The sequence below is a fragment of the Eretmochelys imbricata genome, chromosome 6 (genome assembly GCF_965152235.1).
Source record: "Eretmochelys imbricata isolate rEreImb1 chromosome 6, rEreImb1.hap1, whole genome shotgun sequence".
NCBI classification, from domain to species: Eukaryota; Metazoa; Chordata; order Testudines; family Cheloniidae; genus Eretmochelys; species Eretmochelys imbricata.
Genome location: NC_135577.1, coordinates 81,896,642 through 81,911,566, shown reverse-complemented (window position 1 = coordinate 81,911,566; position 14,925 = coordinate 81,896,642).

Genomic DNA, 14,925 nt, shown 5'->3' with positions numbered 1-14,925 from the left:
AGGATGATTTGGCTCAATGCAGGTTTAAAGAAAAAGAAACCATATTTTTATCTTTTAAATGTTAAAGTGGCAAATGTCATTCTTTAGTAAAATCTATGCTTAGTAATACTCCTCTGGGGCTACTCAGAGTTGAAAGTCAATGATAACCTGTTAAAACCATTCTTTTGACTGAAAGACAAGATTAGAAAGCAATGTTGAAACTGTCAGTCAGTAAAGCAGTAGACTTTACATTTCATGATAGCATCTGTCCCAAAAGTGAAGAGTCTCATTTTTGTGCTGAGCTCAGACCGAGCCAAGAGAAGCTTCAGAACTACACAAATCAAGAGGAGACACTATAATAACCAAAGCTCCCAAAACAAAACAGAAACAAATTACCATCCAGGTCCAATGAAAGAGAAGAATTCTAGAATGAAATATAAGAATAGCCCCACTAAAACAGACCCATTGCCTATCTAGTCTGTTATCATGGTTTCCAAAAGTAGTTATTGTCACATGCTACAGAGGAAAGCAAAACTCCTCCACGATATCCCATAATGCACCTCATTGTATAATCTACCATAGGGTAATATTTCTGTTTGACTTCATGGCAAAAAATATCTGTAGGGTAACTCAATCAGAGGGACAAATCTGACTCCAGATGTTGATCCATTAACATAAGACTTGGTAGCCCTTATAATTTTTATTCTAGCTAGTGTAACTGCCATTGTATTTTATTATTGTCAATAATAATGCAGAAATGGCAGAAATGTTTGAAAAACATTCTATTCTGTACTTGGGAAAAGGCCAGATGATGTAGCCATATTGTAAGATGATGAAAAAATATTATCCATTACAAGAGTAACTACAGAGATGTTAAACAGCAACTACTAAAGTTAGGCATTTTAAAATCAGAATTTCCATATAACTTGCACCCAAGAGTTTTAAAAGAGCTGGTTGAGGAACTCTCTGGGCCTTTAAAGTTGATTTTATATAATTTTTCATGATTTTTTTTTATAATTTTTTATGATTTTTATATGGAAAACTGGGGATGTTCCAGAGGACTGGAAATAAGTAAATGTTGTGCTAATATTTAAAAAGTAAATGGGATGACCGAAGTAATTATATGCTTGGCAGCCTGATATCAATCCCAGGCAAAATAATAGAATAGCTGATATGAGACTTGGTTAAAAAAGAATTAAAGGAAGGTAACATAATGCCAATTCACAAGGGTTTATGGAAAATAGAGCTTATCAGATTAATTAGATATCTTTTTGTGATGAGATTACAAGTTTGGCTGATAAAGATTATGGCACTGATGTAATATACTTAAACTTCTGTAAGGCATTTCACTTAATTCCACATGACATTTTGATTAAGAAACTAGAATTATACAAAATCACCATGGCACACATTAAATGTTTAAAAACTGTCTAACTGATAGGTCTCAAAATGTAATTTTAAACAGGAAATCATAATCAAAGAAGTGTTTTTATAGTGGAATCCTGCATGGGTCAGTCGTTGGCCTTACACTATTTAATATTTTTTTATCAGTAACGCAAAAGGATATATGTAAATCGTTACTGATAAAGTTTGCAGATAATATAAAGATTAGGCAAGTGGTAAACAATGAAAAGGACAGGTCACCAATACAGGGTGATCTGGATCACTAGGGAAGCTGGGTGTTTCAATTCTGTGAAATGTAAGGTCATACATGTAGGAACAAAGAACACAGAATGGGTGTACTCCATCCTGAAAAGAAGTGATTGTCACAGGGTCCATTCACTGCCTGTGATACTTCCTGCTGATGGCTCTGGGGATTAAATCTCGCCAGGCATTGCACCCTTCTATGGTGGTGTCTGTACCCTTTGTCTCTTTCACTCTGTGGCCCCTCTCATCCCCAGAGCTGCAGCTTCCTTTTCGTGGCTTGGCCCTTTGGCCAGATCACAAAAGTCCTTCCCTTTCAGGGAAATCAAAGTCCTTAAGAACCAGCTGTTCAGGGGCATTTCCAACACCCTACACCATTTCCCAGTGGCTGGTAGGGAAACCAAGGCCCACCCTCTACACCGTGTTCCAGCCTGGGGACCCTATAACAAGCAGCCAAGAGCTGTACAGTCTATCCATTGCTGCTGTTTCCCTGGGCTTCTTTCTACTTATCTGGCTTCCCCCTCTTTCTAGATTTGCCAGCCCAAGTTCCCTCCTCCCAGGGAGAGACTGTTGACTACTTCCATGCAGCCCTTTGCTGCTCACAGCTCTTGAGCTCTACTCAGGCCCCTCCTGTTTCTGCCTAGCTGAGCCCATTGCCAGTTAGTGGTGTGCTCCCTGTCTCCTTCTTCAGGTGCAGCCTGGGTACTTAATGGGCCCGCCTCGCCACTTCAACTCCTCCAGGCCTTGAGGTGGGGGGAGGAGGCACCCCATCACAGAGATCTTGGTGGATAATCACCTGAACATGAGCTTCCAGTATGATACTGTGGCTAAAAGGTCTAATGTGATCTGTGGATGTATAAATGGGGAATATCAAGGAGGAAGAGGAGAAATATTCAGAACTGGTGTAACTGTGAGGGCTAAAATGCGGGTAATTAACCATTGGAATAACATACCAGTGTAGTAGATTCACCATGACTGAAAGTTTTAAAATCAAGATTGAATGTTTTTCTAGGTGCTATAGTTCAATCCCAGCTATTATACTTGAAGCCGGAATTAATTCAAGGAAGTCTGATGGACTCTATTATACAGGAGGTCATACCAGATGACCACAGTGACTCCTTCTGGGCTTAAAATCTGTGAATCTAGCCAGATAAATATTTAATCCTTTTGGAAACATTGCCAAATTACTTTATATTATTTAATATTCTGCATGAATGATTTTCACTGGTTAAATAAATGGCATCTATTATATTTACATTTTTAAGGACTAAACTTTCCTTTCTGATTAACCCAGGAGATCTCATAAAAATTATCCTTCTCCCCCTACATGTACAAAGCTTCCAATTATATTAATGGGGGTTCTGCATATGTAAAGCAAAACAGTCATCAAGAGGTCACAAATTGGAGAGAAAAGTTGGCCCTCAATTTGAAGAATTAATTTTTATCAATAGGATTACATGGTTAGAACTGGAGCCTGAATTTGGGCCATTGTCTTTTAATTTTATTAACAGAAAGTCTTGATTTGTTGCAGTTCTGAGCCTAATGAGTGGGAAACTGATTTTCAAGCCAAATTCCATTAGCTAAACTAAGCTTTGAAGAAAAAGCATCTCAGTAACTCATGCAGCAAGTTACAAATTATTATCATTGATATCCTACTTTTTAAAAACAAGTATCTCTAATTTACTGATAAAAGATCTAATGGTGGAAGTCAGCATACTAGAAACAAGAAGCACATTTTAAACAATTATGATAATTAACCATTGGAACAATTTAACAGTAAATTCTCCATCACTTGGAGGGTGAAATCCTGGCTTCAGTGGGATGGACTTCTCAAATCAGGGTTGGATGACTTTCTAAAATGTATGCTCTTCTTTAACCACAACTTACTGGGTTAGATGCAGGAATCCCTGGCTGAAAGCTTATGCCCTGGGAAAGGATATCACTTTAACAAATATTGTATTAGGTAGTAGGAAGAGAAGCAAACAGGCCAGCTGGGAGATATAATTCCTTTAGTCATATGGAGAAACAAACCTGCCTTTAAGCTTTTGAATAGTGTTTGCTGGATGTCTACAAATGTAATACAGATTGTACAGTTTGTGAACCAACACAAAACCAGTTTGGGAACCCTGAGATAATAGTAGCTAAAACATAGCTAGTAATGTCCCTCAGCTTGTAACTGAGTCAAAGGCCTAGTCTACACTTAAAACTTAGGTAGACATAACTACGGCACTCAGGGGTGTGAAAAACCCCTGAATGGCACAGCTATGTTGACTTACTCCCTGATGTAGATACAGCTAGGTCAATGGAAGAATACTTTAATCAATCTAGCTACCATTGCATGGAGAGTTGGAGTTCCTACAGTGATGGAAAAAACCCTTCTGTTGCTGTACTCTGCGTCTACTCTATGGGATTGTGCTGGCATAGCTATGGCTCCATAGCTATCCCATTATAGTCCCCTTACAGTAGACATGGCCTAAGGTAAACATCACCATCATTCACTCAGTATGCTAATTTGGTGGACCTTATTGTGCATCCAATCAATTCTTTCTCTGAAAAGCTGGTTTCTTGCAATAGCAGATGTGTTGATTACGAGATAATGAAATGCACTCTTCTTGGCTGGACCTACTCATTTAGCAAGCATTCACCACTGCTTTGGTTAACCTGGAGAAGCATCTAAAAATATAGGTCAGTCTTCGCTTTATCTTATGATGATACACGAGCAGTCTCATTAGTACAGGTGTTTTGAGAAGATGAATACAAACATTTGGAATAGGAACTGTAATGTTCTCTTTGGTAATTTTGACCAGAATCACCTAAAATTCCACAAATCTCCATCACAGGATGAAAAGGTCACATAGTATTCAAGCTGATCTGCATAATTTGATTATTCACATTAGGGTTAATGAAAGAATGGCAACCCAGTGCAAACTCACTGTTGAGATGAAGCACAATGAATGTTACCTATCAAGATTTCTTTAATTTAACCAAATCAATATTGTCCCTTCATGGTATTATGAGATGAGTGTCATGGTGGTAGCATGGAGAGAAGGGAGGACCAGACTTCCCTTTCCTCTGCAACAGGTTCCAGCTCCTCTGAGGGATTACCCAGCATTCCCAAGCCAGCTGGGAGATATAATTCCTCCAGCATGTCGTGGGTTGGCCTCAAGGTCTCTTCCCAGTGGGATGTGCCTGGTAAAGTTCCAAAGGAAGCCTCCCAGGGGACATCCTTATCAGGCGCCCAAAGTATCTCAGCTGACTCCTCTTGATCTGGGGGAGCGGCTCTATTCTGAGGCTCTCCTGAATAGCCAAGCCCCTCACTCTGTCTTGGAAAGTAAGCCCAGCCACTCTGTAGAGAATCCTCATTTCCACCACTTGTACCTGTGATTTTGTCCTTTCAGTCATTGCCCAAAGTTCATGACCATAGGTGAGGATGGGGACTTAGATTGACCTGTAAACTGAGAGCTTCATCCGAGAACTCAGCTCCTGCTTCCCCTCCAAGGATCATTACCTTGCCATGGTAGAGGGGCTTGCATGTTCCAATGAATTCCAGGGCTATGTCATCTGGAGCCTGGTGCTCCTGATCGAGCCACTCTAGGTGAACAGGTCTGTGTGAAGATTCCTGACTAAAAATGATCCACCCCAAGACCCTCAGGAAAGCCCAAAAAATGACCACACAAACCTCACCTGGATCAGGGATACCAGGATCCACCTCTGGAGCCAGGCCTGGGAGTGGTGTTAGGCAAGCATCTGGTGGCCTGGCCCTCATGTAACCAAGCCAAGCCTAGCCCGAAACAGCAACATGGGCCCGCCCCATGGGTCACTACCTGTGAGGCGAAAGGTGAGGGTCAGGTGCAATGCCAGAATGGCAGCTGGAGGGATGGACCACGATGGACTGGCTCTATGTAGTGGAAACTGATGGTGAACTTGTAAAACCATACTATACATATAGCTAGTTAAATGCATATTTCCAAAGCACACCTTCTATGTAAGGTAAACATGATGCAAGCTAAGAATTGCTTCCCAGAAGGAGGGTATGTATGTCTTCTTTTATTGTACTGTTTTGTCTTTAGAAATACATTTGGCTAAGTTTGGTTATTTGGTTTCAGAAATATTTTTTCACAATGAAACACAAGTGTAGTCAAACAATTGACTATATTATTAATCAACAGTATATCTGCTATGGATGGGGAGTAGTCAAAGGCAGATGCTAGTTGTCTTATCTGGGAACTAAGAAGAATTTTTGCTATAAGCTGGGGACTTATCTTTTGGAAGTGACAGAGGAGGAGAAAGACCTGGGTGTATTGGTTCGTCACAGGATAACTATGAGTCATCAATGCTATACAGCTGTGAAAAAGGCTAATGCAGTCCTAGGATGCTTCAGGCAAGGTATTTCCGGGAGAGACAATGAAGTGTTAATACCATTATAAAAGGCTCTGATGAGACCTCATCTGGAATACTGTGTGCAATACTGGTCTCCCATGCTTAAGATAGATGAATACAAACTGGAACAGGTGCAGAGAAGTGCAACTAGGATGATCAGAGGAATGGAAAACCTACCTTATGAGAGGAGACTCAAAGAGCTTGACTTGTTTAGTCTAAATAAAAGAAAGCTGAGGGGAGATGTGATTGCTCTCTATAAATACATGAGAGGAATAAAAACCAGGGAGGGAGAGGAGTTATTTAAGATAAGCACCAATGTGGACACAAGAACAAATGGATATAAATTGGCCATCAACAAGTTTAGGCTCAAAATTAGGCAAAGGTTTCTAACCATCAGAGAAGTGAAGTTCTGGAACAGCCTTCCAAGGGGAGTGGTGGTGGCAAAAAACCTAACTGGCTTCAAGACTGAGCTTGATAAATGTATGGAGGGGATGGTGTGGTGGGACTGCATGTAGCCCATTAGTGACTGACAGTAGCAAAAATCTCCAATTGCCAGAGATGGGACACTGAGGGCTCTGAGTTACTACAGAGAATTCTTTTCCCAGGTATCTGCCTGGTGGGTCTTGCCCACATGCTCAGGGTCTAAGTGATCACCATATTTGGGGTCAGGAAGAAATTTCCCCTGGGTCAGATTGGCAGAGACCTTGGGGGTTTTTCCACCTTCCTTTGCAGGATGGGTCATGGGTCACTTGCAGGTTTAAACTTGTGTAAATGGAGAATCTCTCTGTAACTTGAAGTCTTAAAACCATGATTTGAGGAGTTTAGTAACTCAGCCAGAGGTTAGGGATCTATTACAGGAGTGGCCAGGTGAGGGTCTATGGCCTGCAATGTGCAGGAGATCAGACTAGATGATCAGTATGGTCCCATCTCATCTTATAGTCTATGAGTCTATCTGGAATTTAAGATTTCTTTTAAGTGGGCCAACAGATCTCCATACTCTCCTAGAGCCAAGGCTAATAATGGCTCTTCCCCACCTCTACTGTAGCCTTTTGGAAAACTCATTTCTCTCTTCAATGTTAGAAATCAATCCTGTAAACACTCATGCAAATACTCTTTGCAGGGTTATAGAATACAGTCCTTACACAACTGCGGTTTTGTTTCCTATAAAGAGAACGAATTGGCCAATCAGAATGTAACACTGAATTATCAGTATTCCATTCAGTTAATATAGCGTCTATTCACTGACAGCCTGATCCAACTTGCATTGACTCCATAGAACTGGATTAGGCCCTGAACTAATGGACGTATTGCACTGCATTACAAATCAGGAAATTGTCTGTCAAAGTGTAAAAGTTCCAACAAATTAAGCGTTAAATTGCATTTTGTACTTCTAGGTAAACTAGAATATGTCGATTTAAAAAAAAACCAAAAACTAAAATACATAAAAAGATAAAAGCCCACTTTCACAGTGTTTTTGTCAATTAGTTCATTTTTTTTTCAGTGTTACTTTCTGACCCTATTGGACCAGTCAAATATGTACAGTATTTTCTTTTAGGTTAATCCTTTTAAAGAATACAACACCTGAGATCCACAAAAATGTGCTAAGGACTTTTGCAGTGCTGGAGGTTTTAAAAATCTTTCAGTGACTATTTCCTTGATCCTTAATTTTAGTGTATCTGACCTAATGACTAATATTTTTCATTCTGAATAATAAAAGACAAAAAATAAGCAGAAATATTATGTTTTCATTAAAAAGGTGCAAACAATCATCTTTTTTCAAAGCCGGCTCCATTTTTTTTATTCTGAATTTGAATGTTTTAAAGTAGACTACTTTGCAAAAAGAGAAAATGTGATTTTTTTTTCCAGAGGAAAGGGTTGTTGTTTTAAAATTACATATCTGAAGATCAAAATAAAGTGACTGTTCATTGTACTATCCAAATAGCCTATCTTTGTACAAAAAACCCGTTCATTTTCACAACTAAATTGACTAAAAGGCACTGTTACCTAGCAACATGCATTGTGTTTATGACCTTTTATCCAACCTGAGCTCACAGATGAGTTTCCGAAGCTAATAAACGTGCATCATACAGCCCCGCCTGCTTTGATGAGATATATGAGCCTTTAAGCATACTGAGAAAGGTCTCTTATAAAAACAAAGTTTAAAAAAAAGATAAATCTAAAAATACTTTTAAAAAGTATACAGTATGTTACAGAAACATTTTGAAAGAAATCTAACCTCAGTCAACTTAGTTTCCTATGCAGTAAATTTACATACAATGGATGCAAAACCAACTGTGGGCCAGACATAGACAGTCCTTACGATATAATTGATTGATTGACTTTTACTAATCAATAGCATGATTGTGCCCCAGTTGAAGTCAGCAGGAGTTTTTAAAGTGATTCAAAGGAAGCACAACTGTGTCCTGGAAGTCCATAAGTAAATTGTTAAATTTCAGATAACATTTAAAAAAAAAAAAGCTTTTTATGTAAACAATAACAGCCATTGGATTTGCATCGTGGATTCTAAGGTAAAATTCTGCCTTTGTGTTATATAATAGTCTGAGATTAAGCTTCCAAAGAAAGCAGTAGGTTCTCTAAGTGGTTAATGTTCATAAAGCAATTTGAAGGTGAAAAGTGTTACATAAGTATTGCTATTATTATCACTGTCATTTTTAGATAGCTTGCACATGCTTTAATATTAAAGTGCAATTATAGTCCAAAATGTTACAGTATAAAAATGACATTGTGGGGTTCCATATTTATTCTCCTTCAGTGATTCTAGCTCTAAATCCAATTCATAATGGTAGATATCAATTTTAGGAATGTCCATTTCAAAGAAGTTGGTCTGTAGTTTGATTGTTCTTCCAGAAGTACCAAAATCTGGTCGAAGAGGAGGTTTAAAGGCATATCCCTGTATTGGTGCAGGAGGTGCAAGCATTTGTCCCTCCCAGTAGGAAGTGGCATAGCTGTATAAAGGTTTTTTCTTCCATCAGATACTGGTTTACGATCCCCAAAGATCTGTGTTTTAAAGTGCTGGACCATATGCTCAACTATTTCTTGGTTAACTCTTCTAGGGCATTTCTCTGGCTTTATATCCAATTCATAATGGTAGATATCAATTTTAGGAATGTCCATTTCAAAGAAGTTGGCCTGTAGTTTGATTGTTCTTCCAGAGGTACCAAAATCTGGTAACCGAGAAATAGTTGAGCATATGGTCCAGCACTTTAAAACACAGATCTTTGGGGATCGTAAACCAGTATTTGATGAAAGAGAAAACCTTTATATAGCTATGCCACTTCCTATTGGGAGGGATAAATGCTTGCACCTCCTCCACCATTGCCACCACCAATACAGGGATATGCCTTTAAACCTAGCTCTGAAGCATCTCTATTTACAACTGTAAAAGATGGGTTTTCTACCTCTTCGGACTCAAGTTGAAATACAAAAATCAGGCTGTGTCCTTTTTTCACTTTTGCACTGTGGCCAATTTTAAAGATTCTGCAGTCAGAATTTAGCTAAGGGTTTTATTCGTGCAACTGAGACACAATGAAATCCCAGTTTAGTCTTCCATAGCTGTACTAGCTCTGTAAGTGATACCTGGAGTGAAAACTTGTTTCTGTCAGTAAAGCAGTTAGAGGTGACTCAGAAACACATGGAGCAGATGATGAATAAGTAAGTTGCATCCAATGAAGTGAGCTGTAGCTCACAAAAGCTTATGCTCAAATACATTTGTTAGTCTCTAAAGTGCCACAAGTCCTCCTTTTCTTTTTACTAAATTTACAGTCACATTTCTGACCATAACTGCACTTCTAACAAGTTGCTGGGTCAAATTCTGCTGTTAGTTACAATGAAATGAAAGGAGTTACTTCAGATTAATGCAGGTGTAACTGAGGGCACAATTTGGACCTCTATTTCTTAATCAACCAAAACCCAGATACAGGATGCAATGTGTTTCAGAGACCCAAAATGAAATATACCCCCCAAAAATCTTTCATGCAGGAAACTTAAAATGTTGTGGGATTCCTTCCTTTAGAGCAGTGGTGCCCAAACTTTTCCTTTTCCAGTAATGGAATCTGTGTCCCCCGCCCCATTACTGCACAGACGGCTCAGCAGAAGAGCTTGGGCTGAAGGTGGAGATAAGGGCAGAGCCGAGGATGGGGCAGGAGCTGGGGCTAGAGACAGGGCTGGTGTGGGGGCAGAGAGGGAATGAGGGCAGAGCTGGTCTGGGGGCGGAACTGGGGGCAGAGCTGAGAGCGGAGCTGGGCTGGGGATGGAGCAGAGCTGAGTAGCGTTCCCTCTCTGCCCCCTCTGGGGGCTGACCAATGCCCCACCATGAACCTCCCCCACCGAATATTCCTCCACAGCCCCTTGGGGGGCACACCCCACAGTTTGGGGACGACAACTTTAAAGTAAGTAATCGTTCTGTAACCTCAGTTCCATGATTCTTTATTTCTGATGTAAACAATTTTCAATGGGAGAGAAAACTTGATCTGCATATTACTTTGATAATAGAAACTAGAGTGACGACATTATTAGTTTTATTCATTTTAATTCCATTTGGATAATTTAACTGTTAATTAAGACTACTTGGGATTGTGGGTGCTCAACACCTTTGAAAATCAGGCCAGTTTAATTTAAACGTCTAAATATGGATTTCAGAGCCTGACTGCAATGTTAACCAAGTTTGAACCTTTTGGTCACAACACATAATGAGCAACATCTGTTCTTCTAGATTTTATTTGTGACCAGTCATCCCTCATCCCAGTTAAGGTTACGTAATTCTCAGTGTAACCCTATTGCACTAGCTGATGAGCATAAGCGGCCTGGGTTTGGTATGTTGGATTGTTGTTGACCTGACATTTTCTGTTTAGTGGCCATTAGATCTAATGCAATCTTTAAAAGTATCAAAGTGGTGTCTCCAGCTCTCATAAGGACTTACATACAGTAGATGTCACCCTACTTCCAAGAACAATTTCAGTAGTTCTCTTAGGAGTCAAGGAACCAGTCCCTCCTCCCATGTCCCTAGCTACTCATTAACCAGGGGCCTGAGGCCTCAGAAAGTCACCCCGCATATGCACAACTGATAGCTTTGTGGGTTCTCTTAAAGCCTAGTGCTGCCATACGAGTGGCTGGAAAATGAAGTTAATACATGAGGAACAGTCAAACAATTGCAGGAATCTTGTACTTATTATAAACACACAGTCCAACAAAGGGATCTAATGTTGAAGTTGAGGGCATTTGAGTCCTATACAAAGCAAAGACCAGACCACAGACTCTTTTTCCCCTGAGAATTCTCTGAACCAAATTTACCACTAGATGATGGCTGCAAGGGCAGGTATCCCCTAAGGTACTCCCCAAAGTACTATGTGAGTCAGTCTACTGGGTATCTGAAGAACAGATGCACACTGGTAGGAATTCACCACAGGATTTAGAATAGTGATTATAATCTGAGCTGTCAATCCTTTTCTCTCAGCAAGCCAGAAAAAGCTTCTCCGGACAGGAATAGCGGATGAGATTCAAGGCACAGGAGGCAGTTTGTGCCAAGGGATCCTTCAAAGGCTTTGACTTCTCTTTCCTGCCAGGGGAGAGAGCACTGGCTGGAGAGTTCCCTCTGAGCTCTGCTGCTGTGTTCCCTCCAAAAAAGAGTTCTGCTGTGTCCTTCCTTTTGTCTGCTGTCTCATTCGCCCCTCTCCCATCTCACCAGAGTCTAATAGGTAGGAGCAACAGATTTCAAAAGCAACTGTTTCTGCTCTCAGAGAACACTTTGTACTGGTGCAGAGACTTCATTCCTTCGTCAAACACAGCTCACACAATACCTTTCCCTGACATATGTTGTGCCTCCACCCCCACTCCGGAGCTATCTCAAGCGTTGCTCCCTAGGTCCCAGAAAGCTCCCAGAACTTTCTAGCTCATTGGCGGCCATTCCGTGCTTCCTTTTGTGCAGGTTAAGCCTCTGTAAAACATTTGGGGAGTTCTTTAACATACTTCCGATAATATTCATGCAATTATTCTGACAGCTTTCCTTAATGTTTGTGGGAAAGTCTGACAAAGAATTACATTTAAGTGAGACTAGCATCTCCTCTGTGGAAAGAGGAATATCTGAAAATTTGGAGATTGCTGTGTGGTCAATTGCAAACAACTATGTCAGGGCTCAATTTTACTATTAGAACATATATAACAAAAATCGTGCATTGGCAGTATCTGTCATATTTTTATCTGATTTTAACATCTCTACTGTGAAACCAGTTTTCCATATTTTCTTGTCTTCCACTCCTTACAAAATCTTTGGATAAGACTTTTTTTGGATCTCTCAATAACCTGTTAATATACCTGGGGAACCAGCTTGTCCAGTTGTTGGGTTTTAATGCTAATGGAGGCTGCATAACTATCTTCATTTATCACCCATTTAATCAAAACTACCGATCTGGGTCAAAATCACTACAAACTGTCCCGCCAAGTATGTTAAAATCAACACAGCAGCTACCTTAAGCATTTCTCTGACTACTTAAGGAGAGGAGGTCTAGAAAGCTTGCATTCACAAAACAGCAAGCATGTGAGTAGTTTACAATCTAATGTCTGGGTCTTTTAAATCATATCTGTCTTTTCAGCTTATTCTTTTCTTATGCAGTACAAAATATTTATTATGTATCTCCTAAAGCCTATTAACACTTAGGATGGATTATATTTTCTCTATTCAGAATATATATAGTGAAGGCTGATTTCCATTATGAGCCTGATTTTGGCTCCTTCTACCACTCGGAGACTGCCAAAATTAAACCAAGCTTTTTTATATTTCCAGAGACGATCGTATGCCAGGCTAGAATATGCTGGAAAATCGGACTTAAAAAAATCTAACAACGCAACTGGAGACAGAAAGTAAAGGAAAAAAAAGTAATTTTTTTAATTGAATGGATCTGCTTAACCTGGGATACTTTTCCTTCTGTCAGGGAGGCATTTAGTTATTACCACATAGTTAAATGGTGTTTAACCAGGCATTAACCAGGTATGAAAATCGAAACTCTCGTCCTTAATAGAAAAGCTTCCAAATGAGTCATTTTTGATGAGATTACAAGTTTGGTTGATAAAGGTAATAGTGTTGACATGATAGACTTCTGTAAAGCATTGGGTCTTGGTACTGCATAAGATTTTGATTAAAAAACTAGAATGATATAAAATTAATGAAACACATTAAATATTGCCTAAATAATAGGTCTCAAAATGAAACTTGAAACAAGTAATCATCATTGAGTGGGTCTGTTTCCTGTGAGGTCCTGCAGAGATCAGTTCTGGGCCCTGTGCTATTTAACATTTTTATCAATGACCTAGAAAAAAATATAAAATCACTGAGTTTGCAGATGACACAAAAACTGGGGGAGTGGTAAATAATGAAGAGGACAGGTCACTGATTCAGAGCAAACTAGATTATTTGGTAAACTGGGAGCAAGAAAACATGTGTTTTAATAAAGCTAAATGGAAATGTATGAATCTAGGAAAAAGAATAAAGCCCATACTTACAGATGAGGGACTCTATCCTAGGAAGCAATAACTCTGAAAAAGATTTTGAGGTCATGGTGGATAATCAGGTGAACATGAGCTCCCAGTGTCACTCTGTGGCCAAGAGCTAATGTGACTCTAGGATGCATAAACATGGGAATCTCGAGTTGGAATAGAGAGGTTATTTTCTCTCTCTATTTGGCACTGGTACAACCACTGCTAGAATACTCTGTTCAGTAGTGGTGCTTACAATTCAGGAAGGATGCTGCTAAATTGGAGAAGGTTCAGAGAAGAGCCACGAGAATGAAAGAAGGATTAGAAAACATGCCTTATAGTGATAGATTCAAGGAACTCAATCTATTTACTTAACAAAGTGAAAGTTAAGGGGTGACTTGATTAAATCTATAGGTATCTCCCTGGGGAACAAATATTAAATAATGGGTTCTTCAATCTAGCAGAGAAAGGCATAACACAATCCAGTGGTTGGAATTTGAAGCTAGGCAAATTCAGACTGGAAATAAAGTGTACATTTTTAATGGTAAGAGTAATTAATCACTGGAACAGTTTACCAAAGGTTGTGGTGGATTCTTCATCAATGACAATTTTTAAATCAGGATTGGATGTTTTTCTAAAAGATATGTTCTAAGAATTATTGTGTGGAAGATCTATGGCCTGTGTTATACAGGATGTCAGACTATATGATCACAGTGGTCCCTTATGTCCTTAAAATCCATTAATCTAAATTAGAAAAGTTATGAAATATATTTTCCTGAGTAATCTCATTGAGTACCTCCCCAGCACTCATCCCTGTAGTGGGAAGCTGCTGTGTACGTCAAGAAATAGGACATGGGATCCACAAGCAATATTCACACATCAGTACAGATGAGTAAACAAGAATCTCTTGCACAGGAAAAAAGAAGACTTGGAATTAAAACGGGCAGTCCTATTCCAAATCATCTACCATATGCATACTACTGACTTATTGATCTTCATTGCAAATTAACTGGTTCTTTCCTATTTGCTTACCCCCATTCTAGCCATTTGGTTGAAGTAGCCATTGAAAGCAGATTTATGGCCTGGGTACAAAAGTCCTTCCCCAGCCCCATGACAGATATCCCCAGCATTCATCTCACTACTAGGGTAGGGTCTCTGTATTTGATGCTTAATGAATAGTGTCTTGTACAGTTTTAGCTGCTAGGGTATATAGGGTCTGAGCTGACTCCTTCACATGTCTAAATGTAACATATGGAGCTTCTTCCTTCTTCAATAGCCAGTGAGATTATCATTATTACGAAAAAAAGGAAATGCGGTCGTTTTAGTATCATCTTAATAGCTTTCTTACAGTATAATATTTTCTTACTGTGTGCCAGTAGTCAGAGTATATTCTAGTAGGGAATTCTACTGAGAGGCATAACAATTGCTGATATA